At 46.0% G+C, this 25,406-nt stretch overlaps 1 pseudogene; it reads left to right on the top strand.

Moving 5' to 3' along the window:
* Positions 1 to 25,406, top strand: part of LOC127918146 (centrosomal protein of 89 kDa-like) — a 119,050-nt pseudogene that overhangs the window by 17,522 nt on the left and 76,122 nt on the right.

Raw genomic sequence — 25,406 nt, 5'->3', positions numbered from 1 at the left:
TGTCTGGACCTCACAGTATTATATATCTGTGTTGTCTGGACCTCACAGTATTATATATCTGTGTTGTCTGGACCTCACAGTATTATATATCTGTGTTGTCTGGACAGTATTATATATCTCACAGTATTATATATCTGTGTTGTCTGGACCTCACAGTATTATATATCTGTGTTGTCTGGACCTCACAGTATTATATATCTGTGTTGTCTGGGCCTCACAGTATTATATATCTGTGTTGTCTGGACCTCACAGTATTATATATCTGTGTTGTCTGGACCTCACAGTATTATATATCTGTGTTGTCTGGACCTCACAGTATTATATATCTGTGTTGTCTGGGCCTCACAGTATTATATATCTGTGTTGTCTGGACCTCACAGTATTATATATCTGTGTTGTCTGGACCTCACAGTATTATATATCTGTGTTGTCTGGACCTCACAGTATTATATATCTGTGTTGTCTGGACCTCACAGTATTATATATCTGTGTTGTCTGGACCTCACAGTATTATATATCTGTGTTGTCTGGGCCTCACAGTATTATATATCTGTGTTGTCTGGACCTCACAGTATTATATATCTGTGTTGTCTGGACCTCACAGTATTATATATCTGTGTTGTCTGGACCTCACAGTATTATATATCTGTGTTGTCTGGACCTCACAGTATTATATATCTGTGTTGTCTGGACCTCACAGTATTATATATCTGTGTTGTCTGGACCTCACAGTATTATATATCTGTGTTGTCTGGACCTCACAGTATTATATATCTGTGTTGTCTGGGCCTCACAGTATTATATATCTGTGTTGTATGGACCTCTGGGACTCACAGTATTATATATCTGTGTTGTCTGGACCTCACAGTATTATATATCTGTGTTGTCTGGACCTCACAGTATTATATATCTGTGTTGTCTGGACCTCACAGTATTATATATCTGTGTTGTCTGGACCTCACAGTATTATATATCTGTGTTGTCTGGACCTCACAGTATTATATATCTGGACCTCACAGTGTTGTCTGTGTTGTCTGGACCTCACAGTATTATATATCTGTGTTTGTCTGGGCCTCACAGTATTATATATCTGTGTTGTCTGGACCTCACAGTGTTATATATCTGTGTTGTCTGGACCTCACAGTATTATATATCTGTGTTGTCTGGACCTCACAGTATTATATATCTGTGTTGTCTGGACCTCACAGTATTATATATCTGTGTTGTCTGGACCTCACAGTATTATATATCTGTGTTGTCTGGACCTCACAGTATTATATATCTGTGTTGTCTGGACCTCACAGTATTATATATCTGTGTTGTCTGGACCTCACAGTATTATATATCTGTGTTGTCTGGACCTCACAGTGTTATATATCTGTGTTGTCTGGACCTCACAGTATTATATATCTGTGTTGTCTGGACCTCACAGTATTATATATCTGTGTTGTCTGGACCTCACAGTATTATATATCTGTGTTGTCTGGACCTCACAGTGTTATATATCTGTGTTGTCTGGACCTCACAGTGTTATATATCTGTGTTGTCTGGACCTCACAGTGTTATATATCTGTGTTGTCGGGACCTCACAGTGTTATATATCTGTGTTGTCGGGACCTCACAGTGTTATATATCTGTGTTGTCTGGACCTCACAGTATTATATATCTGTGTTGTCTGGACCTCACAGTATTATATATCTGTGTTGTCTGGACCTCACAGTATTATATATCTGTGTTGTCTGGACCTCACAGTATTATATATCTGTGTTGTCTGGACCTCACAGTATTATATATCTGTGTTGTCTGGACCTCACAGTATTATATATCTGTGTTGTCTGGACCTCACAGTATTATATATCTGTGTTGTCTGGACCTCACAGTATTATATATCTGTGTTGTCTGGACTGTGTTGTCTCACAGTATTATATATCTGTGTTGTCTGGACCTCACAGTATTATATATCTGTGTTGTCTGGACCTCACAGTATTATATATCTGTGTTGTCTGGACCTCACAGTATTATATATCTGTGTTGTCTGGACCTCACAGTATTATATATCATAACTCTATTTCTTTCCTTTTCCTCTTTGCTCTGTCTGTGTCTCTGTCTGTGTGTCTCTGTCTGTGTGTCTCTGTCTGTGTGTCTCTGTCTGTGTGTGTTGTGTCTTCCTGTGCTGTGCCATACACTTTGTCACACTCAGAGGCCAGCAGTGCCTACAGAGAGGTTCTGGACATGCAGAAGGAGATGGTTCGGTCTTTAACAGAGCAGAACCAGGCCCTGGGGCAGACAGGAGGTGCTGGAGCAGAGGTGTACAGAACAGAGCCTGCAGCTGCAGAGGAGCCACCAGAGGGTCCAGAGTCTGGAGCGGGAACTCAGCAAGGCCCCTGTCCCTACAGCAGGTGGGGTGGATACTGGGGGGTGAGGGGGCAAGAGGGGAGAGGACCTAAGGTGGGGTGGAAGGGGGGGACAAGGAGAGAAAAACCCTGGGGCCGTGAGAGACTGGGGGCCGTGAGAGACTGGGGCCCGTGAGGGACGGGAGAGACTGGGGTCCGTGAGAGACTGGGGGCCGTGAGAGACTGGGGGCCGTGAGAGACTGGGGGCCGTGAGAGACGGGAGAGACTGGGGGCCGTGAGAGACTGGAGAGACTGGGGGCCGTGAGAGACGGGAGAGACTGGGGGCCGTGAGAGACGGGAGAGACTGGGGGCCGTGAGGGACGGGAGAGACTGGGGGCCGTGAGAGACGGGAGAGACTGGGGGCCGTGAGAGACGGGAGAGACTGGGGGCCGTGAGGGACGGGGAGAGACTGGGGGCTGTGAGAGACTGGGGGCCGTGAGAGACTGGGGGCCGTGAGAGACTGGAGGAGAGGAGGGGAGAAATTGGGGTCCGTGAGAGACTGGGGTCCGTGAGAGACTGGGGGCCGTGAGAGACTGGGGTCCGTGAGAAATTGGGGTCCGTGAGAGACTGGGTTCCGTGAGAGACTAGGGCCGTGAGAGACTGGGGTCCGTGAGAGACTGGGGGCCGTGAGAGACTGGGGTCCGTGATAGACTGGGGGCCGTGAGAGACTGGGGGCCGTGAGAGACTGGGGTCCGTGAGAGACTGGGGTCCGTGAGAGACTGGGGCCGTGAGAGACTGGGGGGGGGGAGGGGATAGACTGGGGGGTGGGAGGCGAGACTGGGGTCTGTGAGAGACTGGGGTCTGTGAGAGACTGGGGTCTGTGAGAGACTGGGGTCTGTGAGAGACTGGGGTCCGTGAGAGACTGGGGTCCGTGAGAGACTGGGGTCCGTGAGAGACTGGGGGCCGTGAGAGCCTGGGGGCTGTGAGAGACGGGAGAGACTGGGGGCCGTGAGGGACGGGAGAGACTGGGGGCCGTGAGGGACGGGAGAGACTGGGAGCCGTGAGGGACGAGAGAGCCTGGGGGCCGTGAGAGACGGGAGAGACTGGGGGCCGTGAGAGACTGGAGAGACTGGGGGCCGTGAGAGACGGGAGAGACTGGGGGCCGTGAGAGACGGGAGAGACTGGGGGCCGTGAGAGACTGGGGGAGGAGGGGATAGACTGGGGGGGAGGAAGCGAGAGACTGGGGTCTGTGTGAGACTGGGGTCTGTGAGAGACTGGGGTCTGTGAGAGACTGGGGTCCGTGAGAGACTGGGGTCCGTGAGAGACTGGGGTCCGTGAGAGACTGGGGGCCGTGAGAGACTGAGGGCTGTGAGGGACGGGAGAGACTGGGGGCCGTGAGGGACAGGAGAGACTGGGGGCCGTGAGAGACGGGAGAGACTGGGGGCCGTGAGAGACGGGAGAGACTGGGGGCCGTGAGGGATGGGAGAGACTGGGGGCCGTGATGGGAGAGACTGGGGGCCGTGAGAGACTGGGGGCCGTGAGAGACTGGAGGAGAGGAGGGGAGAAATTGGGGTCCGTGAGAGACTGGGGTCCGTGAGAGACTGGGGGCCGTGAGAGACTGGGGTCCGTGAGAAATTGGGGTCTGTGAGAGACTGGGTTCCGTGAGAGACTGGGGGCCGTGAGAGACTGAGGGCTGTGAGGGACGGGAGAGACTGGGGGCCGTGAGGGACGGGAGAGACTGGGGGCCGTGAGGGACGGGAGAGACTGGGGGCCGGGAGAGATGGGAGAGACTTGGGGCCGTGAGGGATGGGAGGGGAGGAGGGGAGAAATTGGGGTCCGTGAGAGACTGGGGTCCGTGAGAGACTTGGGGCCGTGAGAGACTGGGGGCCGTGAGAGACTGAGGGCTGTGAGGGACGTGAGAGACTGGGGGCCGTGAGAGACTGGGGCCGTGAGAGACTGGGGGCAGTGAGAGACTGGGGGGAGGAAGCGAGAGACTGGGGTCTGCGAGAGACTGGGGTCTGCGAGAGACTGGGGTCTGCGAGAGACTGGGGTCTGTGAGAGATTGGGGTCTGTGAGAGACTGGGGTCCGTGAGAGACTGGGGGCTGTGAGAGACTGGGGTCCGTGAGAGGGGGGGTGAGAGACTGGGGGCCGTGAGGGACGCGGGAGACTGGGGGCCGGGAGAGACTTGGGGCTGTGAGGGATGGGAGGGGAGAAATTGGGGTCTGTGAGAGACTGGGGTCCGTGAGAGACTGGGGGCCGTGAGAGACTGGGGGCCGTGAGAGACTGGGGGCCGTGAGAGACTGGGGGCCGTGAGAGACTGAGGGGCCGTGAGGGGGCCGGGGGAGGAGACTGGGGGCCGTGAGGGACGGGAGAGACTGGGGGCCGTGAGAGACTGGGGGCCGTGAGAGACTGGGGGCCGGGAGAGACTTGGGGGAGGAGGCAAGAGACTGGGGTCCGTGAGAGACTGGGGGCTGTGGGCTGTGAGAGACAGGAGGGGAGGAGGGGAGAGACTAGGGGCCGAGAGAGACTGGGGGCCGTGAGAGACTGGAGGCCGTGAGAGACTGGGGTGGAGGAGGGGAGAGACTGGGGGCCGTGAGAGACTGGGTAGGGGAGTGGAGAGACTCGTGTTCTGCATTGTACTTCCTGTGTGGACCAGACACTGACTGTAGCTCCCCCTGTAGGTGAACAGGCAGAGCTGCTGAGTCTGAGGCAGCAAGCCCAGGAGGTGGTCGACGAGAACGACAGCCTGAAGATGACCGTCCATCGCCTCAACGTGGAGCTCAGCCGCTACCAGACACGCTTCAGACCCCTGAGCAAAGAAGAGGTAACTATAACTACCCTAACTATAACTACCCTAACTATACCTACCCTAACTATAACTACCCTAACTATAACTACCCTAACTATAACTACCCTAACTATAACTACCCTAACTATACCTACCCTAACTATAACTACCTAACTATACCTACCTAACTATAACTATAACTACCTAACTATACCTAACTATAACTGCCTAACTATAACTGCCTAACTATACCTACCCTAACTATAACTACCCTAACTATAACTATAACTACCCTAACTATAACTACCTAACTATAACTACCCTAACTATACCTACCCTAACTATATAACTATACCTACCATAACTATAACTACCCTAACTATAACTATAACTACCTAACTATACCTACCTAACTATATCTACCCTAACTATATAACTATACCTACCATAACTATAACTACCCTAACTATAACTATAACTACCCTAACTATAACTACTCTAACTATAACTATACCTACCCTAACTATAACTACCCTAACTATAACTACCCTAACTATAACTACCATAACCATAACCACCCTAACTATAACTACCCTAACTATAACTACCCTAACTATAACTACCCTCACTATAACTACCCTCACTATAACTACCCTAACTATAACTACCCTAACTCTAACTATACCTACCCTAACTATAACTACCCTAACTATAACTACCCTAACTATAACTACCCTAACTATAACTACCCTAACTATAACTACCCTAACTATAACTATACCTACCAGACAGCCCTGGGCAAAGAAGAGGTACATTTACATTTAACATTTAAGTCATTTAGCAGACGCTCTTATCCAGAGCGACTTACAAATTGGTGCATTCACCTTATGACATCCAGTAGAACAGTCACTTTACAATAGTGCATCTAAATCTTTTAGGGGGGGGGGTGAGAAGGATTACTCTATCCTATCCTAGGTATTCCTTAAAGAGGTGGGGTTTCAGGTGTCTCCGGAAGGTGGTGATTGACTCCGCTGTCCTGGCGTCGTGAGGGAGTTTGTTCCACCAATACCTATAACTACCCTTACTATAACTACCCTAACTATAACTACCCTAACTATAACTACCCTAACTATAACTACCCTAACTATAACTACCCTTACTATACCTACCCTCACTATAACTACCCTAACTATACCTACCCTAACTATAACTACCCTAACTATAACTACCCTAACTATAACTACCCTAACTATAACTACCCTTACTATAACTACCCTTACTATACCTACCCTTACTATACCTACCCTAACTATACCTACCCTCACTATAACTACCCTAACTATAACTACCCTAACTATAACTACCCTAACTATAACTACCCTTACTATACCTACCCTAACTATACCTACCCTAACTATACCTACCCTAACTATAACTACCCTAACTATAACTACCCTAACTATAACTACCCTAACTATAACTACCCTAACTATAACTATACCTACCCTAACTATAACTACCCTAACTATAACTATACCTACCCTAATTATAACTACCCTAACTATACCTACCCTCACTATAACTACCCTAACTATAACTACCCTAACTATAACTATACCTACCCTAACTATAACTACCCTAACTATAACTATAACTACCAGACAGCCCTGGGCAAAGAAGAGGTATCTATAACTACCCTAACTATAACTACCCTAACTATAACTACCCTTACTATACCTACCCTCACTATAACTACCCTAACTATAACTACCCTAACTATAATGTGGTTCTGGATGTATTGATGTACTGTAGTAATGTGGTTGTGGATGTATAGATGTACTGTAGTAATGTGGTTCTGGATGTATTGATGTACTGTAGTAATGTGGTTCTGGATGTATAGATGTACTGTAGTAATGTGGTTCTGGATGTATAGATGTACTGTAGTAATGTGGTTCTGGATGTATAGATGTAATGTGGTTCTGGATGTATAGATGTACTGTAGTAATGTGGTTCTGGATGTATAGATGTACTGTAGTAATGTGATTCTGGATGTATTGATGTACTGTAGTAATGTTTTCTGTCCATGTATTTCAGAGCTCCAGGACCCATGGCCTGCCACTTAAAGGATCTGCTCCTCCTTGGCTGGTCAGTCACTCAGACATTCTCATGGATTCCTCCTCTAGAAACAGTGGCATTGTCCTCTGCTATGTATACCAGTGAATTATGAGCCCTATCCTTAGCTACCCTCAGCGATCCTTAGCTATCCCTGGTGATCCTTAGCTATCCCTGGCGATCCTTAGCTATCCCTGTTGATCCTTAGTTATCGCTGTTGATCCTTAGCTATCCCTGGCGATCCTTAGCTATCCCCGCCGATCCTTAGCTATCCCTGGCGATCCTTAGCTATCCCTGGCGATCATTAGCTATCCCTGGTGATCATTAGCTATCCCTGGCGATCATTAGCTATCCCTGGTGATCCTTAGCTATCCCTGGTGATCCTTAGCTATCCCTGGCAATCCTTAGCTATCCCTGGCGATCCTTAGCTATCCCTGGCGATCCTTAGCGATCCTTAGGGCTCAGACACACCAATGGCGTTTGCTGGCCGAGACTACTTAGCACCTCTGAACATAATTTGCGAACCGATTGCTATCCTTAGCAATCCTTAAAGCCCAGTTCAGAGACAACAGACGACATGAGACGAGATGAGATAAAACTAGCTAGTTTTAGAATGTTGTGTTGTACGACAGCCGACGAAAGACGGGGCTTTCGGATCAAGGAGACGAGACGTGCAGTTGAGACCATTTCCACAATAACGGTTCCTCGTTACGTCGACGTGATGAAACAAAGTTGCTACTTGTTATAGCAAGTTACTGTAACAAACGAGTATCGTGAAATACGTGTCACAGTGTAGACTTTATGACTTGTCAGATGAATATCAGCAAGCTAGGCTAGCTATCTGCAGCAGAATAGGTAGGTAGATCTCTATTTGGTTAGCTAGCTAGCTGCTTGGCTGTGTGCAGAACATTAGTTCACTGGTTCCTGATTGTCTAAATGGATCCGTCTCGTCTTAAGACTTTAGCTAAAAGTATGTGACCTGTTGAATGTCGGAAACTCCAGCCGACGACATGAGACGTTTTAAAACCGGACCGTTCAGATGAAGCAAACTTTGTTCTAAAACTCCTTCAGACCGTCGCGTTGTCTCGTCTTGCGTATTTGAACTGGGCTTTAACACAGTTTAGCGGTAGAATTTCAGATTCCTTTCTCTGCATGTTGAACGAGTGGATTACTCAAAATCGATGGCGCCAACTAAACTGACTTTTTGGGATATAAAAGAACGATTTTATCCAACAAAATAACACTACATGTTGTAGCTGGGACCCTTTGGATGACAAACCAGAGGAAGATTTCCAAAACTAAGTTAATATTTAAAATCGCCTTTTGTGAATTGAAACTTGTGCCGGTGGAAAAATATTTTGATGTGGGGCTCCGTCCTCAACCAATCACATGGCATGGTTTCTCTGTAATGGGCTCCGTCCTCAACCAATCTCATGGCATGGTTTCTCTGTAATGGGCTCCGTCCTCAACCAATCTCATGGCATGGTTTCTCTGTAATGGGCTCCGTCCTCAACCAATCTCATGGCATGGTTTCTCTGTAATGGGCTCTGTCCTCAACCAATCTCATGGCATGGTTTCTCTGTAATGGGCTCCGTCCTCAACCAATCTCATGGCATGGTTTCTCTGTAATGGGCACCATCCTCAACCAATCACATGGCATGGTTTCTCTGTAATGGGCTCCGTCCTCAACCAATCTCATGGCATGGTTTCTCTGTAATGGGCTCCGTCCTCAACCAATCACATGGCATGGTTTCTCTGTAATGGGCACCATCCTCAACCAATCACATGGCATGGTTTCTCTGTAATGGGCTCCATCCTCAACCAATCACATGGCATGGTTTCTCTGTAATGGGCTCCGTCCTCAACCAATCACATGGCATGGTTTCTCTGTAATGGGCACCGTCCTCAACCAATCTCATGGCATGGTTTCTCTGTAATGGGCTCCATCCTCAACCAATCACATGGCATGGTTTCTCTGTAATGGGCTCCGTCCTCAACCAATCACATGGCATGGTTTCTCTGTAATGGGCACCATCCTCAACCAATCACATGGCATGGTTTCTCTGTAATGGGCTCCGTCCTCAACCAATCTCATGGCATGGTTTCTCTGTAATGGGCTCCATCCTCAACCAATCACATGGCATGGTTTCTCTGTAAAGCCTATTCAGTGCATTCAGATTAACATAATCTTTTAAGTCTCGCACTTTTCGCCCTGAATGTGGATCGAGCGTTTTGTCTGCCGATCATTTCAGAGCGCTGTGTTTTAGGGACCGCTCACTGTAGACAACTGACTGCCAACATTTTTCACGCGACTCCACATGTATAATAGGTGCGCTCTTTTTTCGAAAATTACGTTCAACGGTACTGAGTACTATCGGCCAGAAAACACTATTGGTATGTCTGAGCCCTTAGCGATCCTTAGCATTCCTTAGCGATCCTTAGCGTTCCTCAGCAATTCTAATGTCCTAAACTGTTGTTTGTTCTTCACTGATGTCAGAACTGTCACATTAGCAAAGCCAGGGACTCTCTTCTCCTCTCTCCTCTCCTCTTCTCCCCTCTCCTCTCCTCCCCTTTTATCCTCTCTCCTCTCCTCCCCTCTCCTCCCCTCTTCTCCCCTCTTCTCCCCTCTTCTCCCCTCTTCTCCCCTCTTCTCTCCTCTCCTCCCCTCTTCTCCCCTCTCCTCTCCTCCCCTTTTATCCTCTCTTCTCCCCTCTCCTCCCCTTTTATCCTCTCTCCTCTCCTCCCCTCTTCTTCCTTCTCTTTCTCCTCCCCTGATATCTGATGTACTCACTACAGTGGGTGTTCTCTCTCTCTCTCTCTCCTCCCCTGATATCTGATGTACTCACTACAGTGGGTGTTCTCTCTCTCTCCTCCCCTGATATCTGATGTACTCACTACAGTGGGTGTTCTCTCTCTCTCTCTCTCCTCCCCTGATATCTGATGTACTCACTACAGTGGGTGTTCTCTCTCTCTCTCTCCTCCCCTGATATCTGATGTACTCACTACAGTGGGTGTTCTCTCTCTCTCTCTCTCTCCCCTGATATCTGATGTACTCACTACAGTTCTCCTCTCTCCTCCCCTGATATCTGATGTACTCACTACAGTGGGTGTTCTCTCTCTCTCTCTCTCTCTCCTCTCCTGATATCTGATGTACTCACTACAGTGGGTGTTCTCTCTCTCTCTCTCTCTCCCCTGATATCTGATGTACTCACTACAGTGGGTGTTCTCTCTCTCCCTCTCCTCCCCTGATATCTGATGTACTCACTACAGTGGGTGTTCTCTCTCTCTCTCTCCTCCCTGATATCTGATGTACTCACTACAGTGGGTGTTCTCTCTCTCTCTCCTCCCCTGATATCTGATGTACTCACTACAGTGGGTGTGATATCTGATGTACTCACTACAGTCTCTCTCTCCTCCCCTGATATCTGATGTACTCACTACAGTGGGTGTTCTCTCTCTCTCTCTCCCCTGATATCTGATGTACTCACTACAGTGGGTGTTCTCTCTCTCTCTCTCTCCCCTGATATCTGATGTACTCACTACAGTGGGTGTTCTCTCTCTCTCTCTCCTCCCCTGATATCTGATGTACTCACTACAGTGGGTGTTCTCTCTCTCTCTCTCTCCCCTGATATCTGATGTACTCACTACAGTGGGTGTTCTCTCTCTCTCTCCCTGATATCTGATGTACTCACTACAGTGGGTGTTCTCTCTCTCTCTCCCTCCCCTGATATCTGATGTACTCACTACAGTGGGTGTTCTCTCTCTCTCTCTCCCCCCTGATATCTGATGTACTCACTCAGTGGGTGTTCTCTCTCTCTCTCTCCCCTGATATCAGTGGGTGTTCTCTCTCTCTCTCTCCTCCCCTGATATCTGATGTACTCACTACAGTGGGTGTTCTCTCTCTCTCTCTCCTGATATCTGATGTACTCACTACAGTGGGTGTTCTCTCTCTCTCTCTCCCCCTGATATCTGATGTACTCACTACAGTGGGTGTTCTCTCTCTCTCTCTCTCTCCCTCTGTTTCTCATCTCTATATATCTATTTCCCTGTGATATCTGATGTACTCACTACAGTGGGTTTCTCTCTCTCTCTCTCCTCCTGATATCTGATGTACTCACTACAGTGGGTGTTCTCTCTCTCTCTCTCTCCTCTCCTGATATCTGATGTACTCACTCATATGGGTGTTCTTCTCTCTCTCTCTCTCTCTCTCTGTTTCTCAAATGTTCCCTAGATCCTCTGACAGTCTTTAGTAATTAGCTTTGCGTTGTTATCTCTGAAAATGTTTTACAGTGGGTGAGGCTGAATCTGTGTCCTGGAAACCAGCTGGATGTCTAAAGTCTTAACGTCTGTTTTCATCCTTTCTGTCTTCCAGCTGTTCTCTCTCTCTCTCTCCTGATATCTGATGTACTCACTACAGTGGGTGTTCTCTCTCTCTCTCTCTCTGTGTGATATCTGATGTACTCACTGTGTGGTGTCCTCTCTCTCTCTCCTGTGTGTGTGTGTGTCACTGTGTGTGTGTGTGTGCGTCTTTGCGTGTTTTGTATTGATGTACTCACTACAGTGGGTGTTCTCTCTCTCTATCTTTATGCTTTTTATATCTGATGTACTCACTACAGTGGGTGTCCTTCTCTCTCATCTCCTCCCAGCCAGTGATATCTGATGTACTCATTAACAGTGGGTGTCTGCTCAGCCAGTATCTCTAGTGATTAAGAGCCATTAACCAGGCATCATGCTCAGCCAGTATATTAGATATCTGATGTACTCACTAACAGTGCATGTTCTCTCTCTCTCTTAGTGATTAAGAGCCATTGATATCATCATGTAGCTCAGTATATTAGTGATTCTCTCCATCTCAGGCATAATGCTCAGCCAGTATATTAGTGATTAGGAGCCATTAACCAGGCATCATGCTCAGCCAGATATCTGAGTGATTACCACTACAGTGCATCATGCTCAGCCAGTATATTAGTGATTAAGAGCCATTGACCATGCATCATCTCAGCCAGATATCTGAGCCATGTAACCAGGCATCATGCTCAGCCAGTATATTAGTGATGAGGAGCCATGTATTAGTGATTAAGAGCTCATTCTCTCTCATCTCTCTCTCCAGATATTAGTGATTAAGAGCCATTAACCAGGCATCATGCTCAGCCAGTATATTAGTGTTCCATTCTCAGGATATCTGATGTACCAGTATATTAGTGATGTTCTCTCTAACTCTCTCATCTCCTCTCCTGATATCTGATGTAACTCATCATACAGTGGGTTAGTTCCATCCTCATCATGCTCTCCAGTATATTAGTGATTAGAGCCATTAACCATCATCATGCTCAGCCAGTATATTAGTGATTAGGTGCTCATTAACTCTCATCATGCTCAGCCAGTATATTAGTGATTAAGAGCCATTAACCAGGCATCATGCTCAGCCAGTATATTAGTGATTAAGAGCCATTAACCAGTGCATCATGCTCAGCCAGTATATTAAAGTGATGATATCTGATCATGCTCACCAGTATATTAGTGTTAAGAGCCATTAACCATGCATCATGCTCAGCCAGTATCTGATTAAGAGCCATTAACCATGCATCATCCTCCCAGATATCTGATTAAGTATGCTCAGCCAGTATATTAGTGATTAAGAGCCATTAACCAGGCATCATGCTCAGCCAGTATATTAGTGATTAAGAGCCATTAACCATGGGCTGTTCTCTATATTAGTGATTAAGAGCCATTAACCAGGCATCATGCTGATATCTGATGTGATTACAGAGCCATTAACCAGGCATCATCTCTCAGCTCTGATTAAGAGCTCATTAACTCCATCATGATATTAGATGTACTCACTACAGTGGATGTTCTCTCATGCTCAGCCAGTATATTAGTGATTAAGAGCCATTAACCAGGCTCATCCATTAACCAGGCATCATGCTCAGCCAGTATATTAGTGATTAAGAGCCATTAACCATCATGCTATGATTATCTATTTCATGTTCCCAGTATATTAGTGAGAGCCATCTGACAGTCTTTAGTAATTAGCTTTGCATTGTTATATTAGGATCTCTCATGAAAATGTTTAGGCCATAACCAGCATCATTTATTAGGATTAAGAGCCATTCCCCAGGATCACTGATATGAGAGCCATTCTCCATTGAGTTTCCAGTCCAGGATGAGGCTGAATCTGTGTCCTGGAAACCAGCATCTGGATATTAGTCTAAACTCTTAACGTCTGTTATTAGTGATTAAGTCCATTAACCTGGATCATGAAATATTTATCTCCATTGTTGTTTAGTCTTATGAGACCGGCATCACTGAGAATTAGATGCTCTCATGCTGCAGTATATTAGTGATTAAGAGCCATTAACCATGCATCATGCTCAGCCAGTATATTAGTGATTAAGAGCCATTAACCAGTGTGTATATTAGTGATTAAGAGCCATGTGTGTGTGCATCATGCTGTGCCAGTATATTAGTGATTAAGAGCCATTAACCAGGCATCATGCTGTATATTAGTGATGTGAGCCATTAACCATGCATCATGCTCAGTGTGTATATTAGTGATTAAGAGCCATTAACCAGTCATGCTCAGCCAGTATATTAGTGATTAAGAGCCATTAACCAGGCATCATGCTCAGCCAGTATTTAGTGATTAAGAGCCATTCCAGCATCATGCTCAGCCAGTATATTAGTGATTAAGAGCCATCCAGGCATCATGTCAGCCAGTATATCTTTATTAGCCATTAAAGCATCATGCTCAGCCAGGTATTATGATTATGAGCCATTAACCACATCAGTATATTAGTGATTAAGAGCCATTAACCAGGCATCATGCTCAGCCAGTATATTAGTGATTAAGAGCCATTAACCAGGCATCATGCTCAGCCAGTATATTAGTGATTAAGAGCCATTAACCAGGCATCATGCTCAGCCAGTATATTAGTGATTAAGAGCCATTAACCAGGCATCATGCTCAGCCAGTATATTAGTGATTAAGAGCCATTAACCAGGCATCATGCTCAGCCAGTATATTAGTGATTAAGAGCCATTAACCAGGCATCATGCTCAGCCAGTATATTAGTGATTAAGAGCCATTAACCATGCATCATGCTCAGCCAGTATATTAGTGATTAAGAGCCATTAACCAGGCATCATGCTCAGCCAGTATATTAGTGATTAAGAGCCATTAACCAGGCATCATGCTCAGCCAGTATATTAGTGATTAAGAGCCATTAACCAGGCATCATGCTCAGCCAGTATATTAGTGATTAAGAGCCATTAACCAGGCATCATGCTCAGCCAGTATATTAGTGATTAAGAGCCATTAACCATGCATCATGCTCAGCCAGTATATTAGTGATTAAGAGCCATTAACCAGGCATCATGCTCAGCCAGTATATTAGTGATTAAGAGCCATTAACCAGGCATCATGCTCAGCCAGTATATTAGTGATTAAGAGCCATTAACCATGCATCATGCTCAGCCAGTATATTAGTGATTAGTGCATCATGCTCAGCCAGTATATTAGTGATTAGAGCCATTAACCAGGCATCATGCTCAGCCAGTATATTAGTGATTAAGAGCCATTAACCATGCATCATGCTCAGCCAGTATGTGATTAAGAGCTCAGCCAGTATATTAGTGATTAAGAGCCATTAACCAGGCATCATGCTCAGCCAGTATATTAGTGATTAGAGCTCAACTTTGCATCATGCCAGCCAGTATATTAGTGATTAAGAGCCATTGACCAGGCATCATGCTCAGCCAGTATATTAGTGATTAAGAGCCATTAACCAGGCATCATGCTCAGCCAGTATATTAGTGATTAAGAGCCATTAACCAGGCATCATGCTCAGCCAGTATATTAGTGATTAAGAGCCATTAACCAGGCATCATGCTCAGCCAGTAATTAGTGATTAAGAGCCATTAACCAGGCATCATGCTCAGCCAGTATATTAGTGATTAAGAGCCATTAACCAGGCATCATGCTCAGCCAGTATATTAGTGATTAAGAGCCATTAACCATCATCATGCTCAAGTATATTAGTGATTAAGAGCCATTAACCAGGCATCATGCTCAGCCAGTATATTAGTGATTAAGAGCTATCAATGATGCTCAGCCAGTTATTAGTGATTAAGAGCCATTAACCATGCATCATGCTCAGCCAGTATATTAGTGATTAAGAGCCATTAACCAGGCATCATGCTCAGCCAGTATATTAGTGATTAAGAGCCATTAACCAGGCATCATGCTCAGCCAGTATATTAGTGATTAAGAGCCATTAACCAGGCATCATGCTCAGCCAGTATATTAGTGATTAAGAGCCATTAACCAGGCATCATGCTCAGCCAGTATATTAGTGATTAAGAGCCATTAACCAGGCATCATGCTCAGCCAGTATATTAGTGATTAAGAGCCATTAACCAGGCATCATGCTCAGCCAGTATATTAGTATTAAGAATTAACCAGGCATCATGCTCAGCCAGTATATTAGTGATTAAGAGCCATTAACCAGGCATCATGCTCAGCCAGTATATTAGTGATTAAGAGCCATTAACCAGGCATCATGCTTAACCAGCATCATGCTCAGCCAGTATATTAGTGATTAAGAGCCATGCATCATGCTCAGCCAGTATTAGTCTTAACCATAGCTCATATAACATTAAGCATCATGCATCATGCTCAGCCAGTATATTAGTGATTAAGAGCCATTAACCAGGCATCATGCTCAGCCAGTATATTAGTGATTAAGAGCCATTAACATGCATCATGCTCAGCCAGTATATTAGCTTAGAGCCATTAACCAGGCATCATGCTCAGCCAGTATATTAAAATTAAAATTAACCATTCATGCTCAGCCAGTATATTAGTGATTAAGAGCCATCCAGGCATCATGCTTATATTAGTGATTAAGAGCCATTAACCAGGCATCATGCTCAGCCAGTATATTAAAGTGATGAGCCATTAACCATGCATCATGCAGCCAGTATATTAGTGATTAGGAGCCATTAACCAGGCATCATGCCAGCTTAACCATATTAGCCAGTATATAGATTAGAGCCATTTTTGCTCAGCCAGTATATTAGTGATTAGAGCCATTAACCATGCATCATGCTCAGCCAGTATATTAGTGATTAAGAGCCATTAACCATGCATCATGCTCAGCCAGTATATTAGTGATTAAGAGCCATTAACCAGGCATCATGCTCAGCCAGTATATTATGATTAAGAGCCATTAACCAGGCATCATGCTCAGCCAGTATATTAGTGATTAAGAGCCATTAACCAGGCATCATGCTCAGCCAGTATATTACTGATTAAGAGCAAAACATCATGCTCAGCCAGTATATTAGTGATTAAGAGCCATTAACCATGCATCATGCTCAGCCAGTATATTAGTGATTAAGAGCCATTAACCATGCATCATGCTCAAGTATCATTAACCATGCATGATGCTATATATTAGTATTAGGAGCCATTAACCATGCATCATGCTCAGCCAGTATATTAGTGATTAGGAGCCATTAACCATGCATCATGCTCAGCCAGTATATTAGTGATTAAGAGCCATTAACCAGGCATCATGCTCAGCCAGTATATTAGTGATTAAGAGCCATTAACCATGCATCATGCTCAGCCAGTATATTAGTCTTAAGAGCCATTAACCAGGCATCATGCTCAGCCAGTATATTAGTGATTAACCAAACCAGGCATCATGCTCAGCCAGTATATTAGTGATTAAGAGCCATTAACCAGGCATCATGCTCACAGTATATTAGTGATTAAGAGCCATTAACCAGCATCATGCTCAGCCAGTATATTAGTGATTAAGAGCCATTAACCAGGCATCATGCTCAGCCAGTATATTATTAAGAGCCATTAACCATGCATCATGCTCAGCCAATATTAGGATTAAGAAGCCATGGCATCATGCTCAGCCAGTATATTAGTGATTAAGAGCCATTAACCATGCATCATGCTCAGCCAGTATATTAGTGATTAAGAGCCATTAACCATGCATCATGCTCAGCCAGTATATTAGTGATTAAGAGCCATTAACCAGGCATCATGCTCAGCCAGTATATATAGTGATTAGAGCCATTAACCAGGCATCATGCTCAGCCAGTATTTAGTGATTAAGAGCCATTAACCAGGCATCATGCTCAGCCAGTATATTAGTGATTAAGAGCCATTAACCAGGCATCATGCTCAGCCAGTAATCATTATCCATTAACCAGGCATCATGCTAGCCAGTATATTAGTGATTAAGAGCCATTAACCAGGCATCATGCTCAGCCAGTATATTAGTGATTAAGAGCCATTAACCAGGCATCATGCTCAGCCAGTATATTAGTGATTAAGAGCCATTAACCAGGCATCATGCTCAGCCAGTATATTAGTGATTAAGAGCCATTAACCAGGCATCATGCTCAGCCAGTATATTAGTGATTAAGAGCCATTAACCAGGCATCATGCTCAGCCAGTATATTAGTGATTAAGAGCCATTAACCAATCATGCTCAGCCAGTATATTAGTGATTAAGAGCCATAACCAATCATGCTCAGCCAGTATATTAGTGATTAGGAGCCATTAACCAAATCATGCTCAGCCAGTTATTAGTGATTACAACCAATCATGCTCAGCCAGTATATTAGTGATTAAGAGCCATTAACCAGGCATCATGCTCAGCCAGTATATTAGTGATTAAGAGCCATTAACCAGGCATCATGCTCAGCCAGTATATTAGTGATTAGGCCATTAACCAGGCATCATGCTCAGGGAGTATATTAGATTAAGAGCCATTAACCAGGCATCATGCTCAGCCAGTATATTAGTGATTAAGAGCCATTAACCAGGCATCATGCTCAGCCAGTATGGATTAAGAGCCAAACCAGGCATCATGCTCAGCCAGTATATTAGTGATTAAGAGCCATTAACAGGCATCATGCAGCCAGTATATTAGTGATTAAGAGCCATTAACCAGGCATCATGCTCAGCCAGTATATTAGTGATTAAGAGCCATTAACCATGCATCATGCTCAGCCAGTATATTTGATTAAGAGCCATTAAGACCTCATGCTCCCAGTATATTAGTGAGAGCCATTAACAAGCATCATGCTCAGCCAGTATATTAGTGATTAAGAGCCATAACTGGCATCATGCTCAGCCAGTATATTAAAGTATTAGGCTCTGGTTGAAATAGGCTCATAACATTAAACTGATGAGAGAGGCCTAAGGCTCTGGTTGAAATAGGCATCAGCTGTCATAAACTGATAAAGAGGCATCTTACCTCTGGTTGATGGCTCAGCTTTGTCACACTAAACTGATAGAAGAGCCTGGTCTACCCAGGCTCTGGTTGATTCAGCTTTGTCACACTAAACTGAAGAGGCCTGGTCTACCAGGCTCTGGGTGAAATGGGCTCAGCTTTGTCACACTAAACTGATAGAGAGAGGCCTGGTCTACCCAGGCTCTGGTTGAAATAGGCTCAGCTTTGTCACACTAAACTGATAGAGAGAGGCCTGGTCTACCCAGGCTCTGGTTGAAATCAGCTTTGCTAAACTGATCCTGGTCTACAGGCTCTGGTTGAAATGAGCACACCTATTCCCTGGTCTATCTGGTTGAAATAGGCTCAGCTATGTCCCACTAAACTGTTCGAGGCCTGGTCTACCAGGCTCTGGTTGAAATAGCCCTTTGTCCCATGGCCTGGTCTACCCAGGCTCTGGTTGAAATTGGCTCAGCTACGTCACACTAAATGACACCCTATTCCCTATATAGTGCACTACTTTAGACCAGAGCCCTATGGCACCCTATTCCCTATATAGTGCACTACTTTAAACCAGAGCCCTATGATCCCTGAGAGCTGTCCAGGTAGTGTTTGTGATCCAGTGTAATTGATTGATTGATTGATTGGTTGTGTGTAGGAGGAGTTGAGAAGGTTCCGGGGCCGTGTGGAGGAGGTGGTGCAGGAGAACCAGAAGCTACACCAGGACCTGAAACAGACAGGAGGACTCAGCCACAAGGAGTGGTGAGTACTGCCTGTCTCTCTGTCTGGAGGAGTCAGCCACAAGGAGTGGTGAGTACTGTCTCTCTGTCAGGAGGAGTCAGCCACAAGGAGTGGTGAGTACTGTGTCTCTGTCAGGAGGAGTCAGCCACAAGGAGTGGTGAGTACTGTCTCTCTGTCTGGAGGAGTCAGCCACAAGGAGTGGTGAGTACTGTCTCTCTGTCAGGAGGAGTCAGCCACAAGGAGTGGTGAGTACTGTCTCTCTGTCTGGAGGAGTCAGCCACAAGGAGTGGTGAGTACTGTCTCTCTGTCAGGAGGAGTCAGCCACAAGGAGTGGTGAGTACTGTCTCTCTGTCTGGAGGAGTCAGCCACAAGGAGTGGTGAGTACTGTCTCTCTGTCAGGAGGAGTCATCCACAAGGAGTGGTGAGTACTGTCTCTCTGTCAGGAGGAGTCAGCCACAAGGAATGGTGAGTACTGTCTCTCTGTCAGGAGGAGTCAGCCCCAAGGAATGGTGAGTACTGTCTCTCTGTCAGGAGGAGTCAGCCACAAGGAGTGGTGAGTACTGTCTCTCTGTCAGGAGGAGTCAGCCACAAGGATTGGTGAGTACTGTCTCTCTGTCAGGAGGAGTCAGCCACAAGGATTGGTGAGTACTGTCTCTCTGTCTGGAGGAGTCAGCCACAAGGAGTGGTGAGTACTGTCTCTCTGTCTGGAGGAGTCAGCCACAAGGATTGGTGAGTACTGTCTCTCTGTCAGGAGGAGTCAGCCACAAGGAGTGGTGAGTACTGTCTCTCTGTCTGGAGGAGTCAGCCACAAGGAGTGGTGAGTACTGTCTCTCTGTCTGGAGGAGTCAGCCACAAGGAGTGGTGAGTACTGTCTCTCTGTCAGGAGGAGTCAGCCACAAGGAGTGGTGAGTACTGTCTCTCTGTCAGGAGGAGTCAGCCACAAGGAGTGGTGAGTACTGTCTCTCTGTCAGGAGGAGTCAGCGCCAAGGAATGGTGAGTACTGTCTCTCTGTCAGGAGGAGTCAGCCACAAGGAGTGGTGAGTACTGTCTCTCTGTCAGGAGGAGTCAGCCACAAGGATTGGTGAGTACTGTCTCTCTGTCAGGAGGAGTCAGCCACAAGGAGTGGTGAGTACTGTCTCTCTGTCTGGAGGAGTCAGCCACAAGGAGTGGTGAGTACTGTCTCTCTGTCTGGAGGAGTCAGCCACAAGGAGTGGTGAGTACTGTCTCTCTGTCTGGAGGAGTCAGCCACAAGGAGTGGTGAGTACTGTCTCTCTGTCTGGAGGAGTCAGCCACAAGGAGTGGTGAGTACTGCCTGTCTCTCTGTCTGGAGGAGTCAGCCACAAGGAGTACTGTCTCTCTGTCAGGAGGAGTCAGCCCCAAGGAGTGGTGAGTACTGCCTGTCTCTCTGTCAGGAGGAGTCAGCCACAAGGAGTGGTGAGTACTGTCTCTCTGTCAGGAGGAGTCAGCCCCAAGGAGTGGTGAGTACTGTCTCTCTGTCAGGAGGAGTCAGCCACAAGGAGTACTGTCTCTCTGTCAGGAGGAGTCAGCCCCAAGGAGTGGTGAGTACTGCCTGTCTCTCTGTCAGGAGGAGTCAGCCCCAAGGAGTGGTGAGTACTGCCTGTCTCTGTCTATCTGTTCCTGTTTGTGTGTGTGTAAGAAAGAGAGGAGACACTGTCTTGTCAATTTGGTATCTCCCCCCCCCCCCCAGGAGGCAGCTCCAGGAGCAGGCCCGTCTGGTACTTCAGGAGAACCAGGTCCTGATAGAGCAGCTGGAGGTGCAGCATACGAAGGCTAAGGACAGTCATGGGAGACATTTGACTGAGGGTAGGTAGGGACAGACACCAGTAATCACCCCTGAGCCTCCCTCTTTCAGATTCTACTATAGAAACTAGTTACATTCTGTTTCTACATTCTACACATTAATATTAACGCTGAATCAAACCCTAATAGAGGTGTCTGGTAGAAGTCACCCTGCTGGAGGTGTCTGGTAGAAGTCACCCTGCTGGAGGTGTCTGGTAGACGTCACCCTGCTGGAGGCGTCTGGTAGAAGTCACCCTGCTGGAGGTGTCTGGTAGAAGTCACCCTGCTGGAGGTGTCTGGTAGACGTCACCCTGCTGGAGGCGTCTGGTAGAAGTCACCCTGCTGGAGGTGTCTGGTAGAAGTCACCCTGCTGGAGGTGTCTGGTAGAAGTCACCCTGCTGGAGGTGTCTGGTAGAAATCTTCAGAGTTTAAAGTTATCTCCATGAACTGTTCCTCCCCCCTCTCTCTCTCTCCCCTCCTCCCTCACTCCTCTCTTCCCTCATCGTCCCTCCCTCCCCCCTCTCCTCCCTCCTCTCCAGTCTCTAAGGTGTGTAAGCAGCTGATGTTGCTGGAGGCAGAGAAGCAGAGGCTGGAGGGGGAGCTGGAGGTAACGAGGAGAGAGCTCCACACTCTGCAGACCGAACACCTGCAGGCACGGTGCAGTCTGGAGAATGCAGTCAGCTGGGATGAACACCACGCCATCGCCACCAAACTCAAACGGTAGTTAGTTATAATACACTGGGATGAACACCACACCATCCCCACCAAACTCAAACGGTAGTTATAATACACTCACCACCAAACTCAAACGGGATAATACACTGGGAACACCACACCATCACCACCAAACTCAAACGGTAGTTATAATACACTGGGATGAACACCATCACCATCAAACTCAAACACCAAACTCAACCAAACTCAAACGGTAGTTATAATACACTGGGATGAACACCACACCATCACCACCAAACTCAAACGGTAGTTATAATACACTGGGATGAACACCACACCATCACCACCAAACTCAAACGGTAGTTATAATACACTGGGATGAACACCACACCATCACCACCAAACTCAAACGGTAGTTAGTTAATACACTGGGATGTTAAACGGTAGTTATAATATACTGGGATGAACTCACCACCAAACTCAAACGGGATGAACACCACACCATCACCACCAAACTCAAACGGTAGTTATAATACACTGGGATGAACACCACACCATCACCACCAAACTCAAACGGTAGTAGTTATAATACACTGGGATGAACACCACACCATCACCACCAAACTCAAACGGTAGTTATAATACACTGGGATGAACACCACACCATCACCACCAAACTCAAACGGTAGTTAGTTATAATACACTGGGATGAACACCACACCATCACCACCAAACTCAAACGGTAGTTAGTTATAATACACCACACCATCACCACCAAACTCAAACGGGATAATACACTGAACACCACACCATCACCACCAAACTCAAACGGTAGTTATAATACACTGGGATGAACACCACACCATCACCACCAAACTCAAACGGTAGTTATTATAATACACTGGGATGAACACCACACCATCACCACCAAACTCAAACGGTAGTTATAATACACTGGGATGAACACCACACCATCACCACCAAACTCAAACGGTAGTTATAATACACACTGGGATGAACACCACACCATCACACCACACCATCACCACCAAACTCAAACGGTAGTTAGTTATAATACACTGGGATGAACACCACACCATCGCCACCAAACTCAAACGGTAGTTATAATACACTGGGATGAACACCACACCATCCCCACCAAACTCAAACGGTAGTTATAATACACTGGGATGAACACCACACCATCCCCACCAAACTCAAACGGTAGTTATAATACACTGGGATGAACACCACACCATCACCACCAAACTCAAACGGTAGTTATAATACACTGGGATGAACACCACACCATCACCACCAAACTCAAACGGTAGTTATAATACACTGGGATGAACACCACACCATCACCACCAAACTCAAACAGTAGTTAGTTATAATACACTGGGATGAACACCACACCATCACCACCAAACTCAAACGGTAGTTATAATACACTGGGATGAACACCACACCATCCCCACCAAACTCAAACGGTAGTTATAATACACTGGGATGAACACCACACCATCACCACCAAACTCAAACGGTAGTTAGTTATAATACACTGGGATGAACACCACACCATCACCACCAAACTCAAACGGTAGTTATAATACACTGGGATGAACACCACACCATCACCACCAAACTCAAACGGTAGTTATAATACACTGGGATGAACACCACACCATCACCACCAAACTCAAACGGTAGTTATAATACACTGGGATGAACACCACACCATCACCACCAAACTCAAACGGTAGTTATAATACACTGGGATGAACACCACACCATCACCACCAAACTCAAACGGTAGTTATAATACACTGGGATGAACACCACACCATCACCACCAAACTCAAACGGTAGTTATAATACACTGGGATGAACACCACACCATCACTACCAAACTCAAACGGTAGTTAGTTATAATACACTGGGATGAACACCACACCATCACCACCAAACTCAAACGGTAGTTATAATACACTGGGATGAACACCACACCATCACCACCAAACTCAAACGGTAGTTATAATACACTGGGATGAACACCACACCATCACCACCAAACTCAAACGGTAGTTAGTTATAATACACTGGGATGAACACCACACCATCACCACCAAACTCAAACGGTAGTTAGTTATAATACACTGGGATGAACACCACACCATCACCACCAAACTCAAACGGTAGTTATAATACACTGGGATGAACACCACACCATCACCACCAAACTCAAACGGTAGTTAGTTATAATACACTGGGATGAACACCACACCATCACTGGGATGAACACCACACCATCAAAAACTCAAACGGTAGTTAGTTATAATACACTGGGATGAACACCACACCATCACCACCAAACTCAAACGGTAGTTATAATACACTGGGATGAACACCACACCATCACCACCAAACTCAAACGGTAGGTATAATACACTGGGATGAACACCACACCATCGCCACCAAACTCAAACGGTAGTTAGTTATAATACACTGGGATGAACACCACACCATCACCACCAAACTCAAACGGTAGTTAGTTATAATACACTGGGATGAACACCACACCATCACCACCAAACTCAAACGGTAGTTATAATACACTGGGATGAACACCACACCATCACCACCAAACTCAAACGGTAGTTATAATACACTGGGATGAACACCACACCATCACCACCAAACTCAAACGGTAGTTATAATACACTGGGATGAACACCACACCATCACCACCAAACTCAAACGGTAGTTATAATACACTGGGATGAACACCACACCATCACCACCAAACTCAAACGGTAGTTAGTTATAATACACTGGGATGAACACCACACCATCCCCACCAAACTCAAACGGTAGTTAGTTATAATACACTGGGATGAACACCACACCATCGCCACCAAACTCAAACGGTAGTTATAATACACTGGGATGAACACCACACCATCACCACAAACTCAAACGGTACCATCACCACCAAACTCAAACGGTAGTTATAATACACTGGGATGAACACCACACCATCACCACCAAACTCAAACGGTAGTTAGTTATAATACACTGGGATGAAACACCACACCATCACCACCAAACTCAAACGGTAGGTATGAACACCACACCATTATAATACACTGGGATGAACACCACACCATCACCACCAAACTCAAACGGTAGTTATAATACACTGGGATGAACACCATCACCATCACCACCAAACTCAAAACTCAAACGGTAGTTATAATACACTGGGATGAACACCACACCATCACCACCAAACTCAAACGGTAGTTAGTTATAATACACTGGGATGAACACCACACCATCACCACCAAACTCAAACGGTAGTTAGTTATAATACACTGGGATGAACACCACACCATCACCACCAAACTCAAACGGTAGTTAGTTATAATACACTGGGATGAACACCACACCATCACCACCAAACTCAAACGGTAGTTATAATACACTGGGATGAACACCACACCATCACCACCAAACTCAAACGGTAGTTATAATACACTGGGATGAACACCACACCATCACCACCAAACTCAAACGGTAGTTATAATACACTGGGATGAACACTGGAAGACAGCTGTAGATAGAACAGAGATGAGGAACAGAGATGAGGAACAGAGATGAGGAACAGAGACGAGGAACAGAGACGAGGAACAGAG

Source organism: Oncorhynchus keta, unplaced genomic scaffold (assembly GCF_023373465.1).
Source record: "Oncorhynchus keta strain PuntledgeMale-10-30-2019 unplaced genomic scaffold, Oket_V2 Un_contig_13387_pilon_pilon, whole genome shotgun sequence".
Taxonomy (NCBI): Eukaryota; Metazoa; Chordata; class Actinopteri; order Salmoniformes; family Salmonidae; genus Oncorhynchus; species Oncorhynchus keta.
The sequence above is the reverse complement of the archived record's forward strand: the minus strand, read 5'-3'. Positions and strand labels throughout refer to the sequence as shown.